The 1,893-nt window shown below is 48.2% G+C and overlaps 1 non-coding gene across 1 annotated transcript; it reads right to left on the bottom strand.

Moving 5' to 3' along the window:
* Positions 1–942: 942 nt before the first annotated feature.
* Positions 943–1,145, bottom strand: LOC132222711 (small nucleolar RNA SNORA74). Its single transcript, XR_009450282.1, has one exon. It is a non-coding gene; the product is annotated as a small nucleolar RNA SNORA74 (small nucleolar RNA).
* Between the last annotated feature and the right edge of the window lie 748 nt (positions 1,146–1,893).

Raw genomic sequence — 1,893 nt, 5'->3', positions numbered from 1 at the left:
ATATTAAGCTAATTGGATCATGCTCTGATGTGTTCTAAAGTTGGCCACTGTGTGTTTGTCCTGGGATGGATTGTGGTGCTGGCCAATTTCAGATGCTTTCTGTAACTGGCCCTGGGCATTCTATTTGGAGCTGCAAAGCAATTCGCAGTTTGTGGCTGCCTCTGCTGGGTCAGAGTGAGTTCAGAAAGTCCAAGCGGTGCACCAAGGCTGACTTTTACCTGCAGTGGGACTGGGGGAAGTTCATCAAAAGTCCCAAGACACCCCTGATATCTGCGTGTGCCTGCCTGCATCGGCCATGTGCCTGTTAAGCTCAGTCACTGAAGAGTCTCTGGAGGTATTCAAGTAGCATGAGGTAACTTCTCAGTGAGTTCTCAGGTAGAGTGAGCGGTGTTCACCACCTACTGGGTCTCGCACACCTCTGAGAAGGCTACAAAAGATGCAGGCCTGGCTCTCTTTGTAGGAGTAGAACTAAAATGTCAAAACAGGCTACTTCGTAGGGTTTAAGATTTCTGGGATTCATAAGATTTCTGAGATCAGCCATGTGAGTTCAAGTGCTTTGTAGAGGGTCAGTGGATTGTCCGAGGCCATGGAGCTGCTTCTTATTGTGGGTGGTTCATGGTCCCCTGGGATACAGTGGGAGAGTGAGATGGTGGTGATGTCCTGCAGCTCTGATCCCATCCCTGTGCCACAAAAAGTTTAGTCCTCTGGTGTGTACCTGATCCTCACAGATGCATCCCTCCATTTTCATCCTAAGATAACTGCAGTTCTCTTCAGATGTCTGGCCAGATGCATGTTCACTGGCTGCATGGGCAGCACCATTCCTGCCTTCTTTCCTCAATCTGGGTGAGCCAGGCTGCCTGGGTGCAGGAGAGGGCAGATCAACGGCCCTTGGGTGGGTTGAAATGCTATTGGAACCATTAAGATTTTTTAAAATGTTTTTTCTGTGTCTGCACCTTCACTAGAACAAAGCAACCAAAGTGATGCTTAGCTCACTCTCATGGAAGCACGGTTCTGCCCTGTACCAGTGCCACATATCACCAGAACAGTGAAGGGGGCAACTGGAGGAAGAAGACAGGGCATTCCTCTCCCAGCAGTATAACACCCTCACAGGCATGATTCTGTCTGGAGAGCTGACCCCTGCTGGAGCGCTTAAGGCTTTTAGGCACCGAGTGTACTGATCTGATTTATATTTTTTAAAGGTCACTCTGATTTGCATTTTTATTTTTATTAAAAATTATTTTACTAATTTAATTTTTTTCAATCACAGATGACATTCGATATTTGTTTCAAGTGTATATAATAGTGGTTTGACATTAATATAGCATACAGAGTGATCCCCTGATATGTATAGCATGGGGGATGTTTTAAAGGGGTAATAATGAAATTCATGAGGGCTCGACCCTCATAACCTAATCACCCTCAATATACCCACTTTTTAATTATTTTAATCAAACTTACCTGGGTGACATTCATTAATAAAATTGCATAGGTCAGGTGTGCCATTCTATAATGCATCATTTGTATATCGCATTGTGTACTCACTGCCTTCAAGTCAAGTCTCCTTCCATCACCATTAATCGCCCCTATGCCCTCTTCTTCCTCCACACACCCTACACCCGCCAACCCTATCACCACTGCAAACACACCACCCCCACCTGCCACCCCACACCCAACACCCCCAGCACCCACCTGCCACCCCACACCCAACACCCCCAGCACCCATCTGCCACCCCACACCCAACACCCCCAGTACGCAGCTGCCATACCACACCCAACACCACCAGCACCCAGCTGCCATACCAAACCCACCAGCCCCTCCTGCTACCCACACGCCACACCCCCAGTCCTCACCCGCAACCTTCCAGCAGCCTGCCCCTACACCCCAATATGACC

Source organism: Myotis daubentonii, chromosome 20 (genome assembly GCF_963259705.1).
Source record: "Myotis daubentonii chromosome 20, mMyoDau2.1, whole genome shotgun sequence".
Lineage (NCBI taxonomy): Eukaryota > Metazoa > Chordata > Mammalia > Chiroptera > Vespertilionidae > Myotis > Myotis daubentonii.
This window is presented reverse-complemented; position numbering and strand designations above follow the sequence as displayed.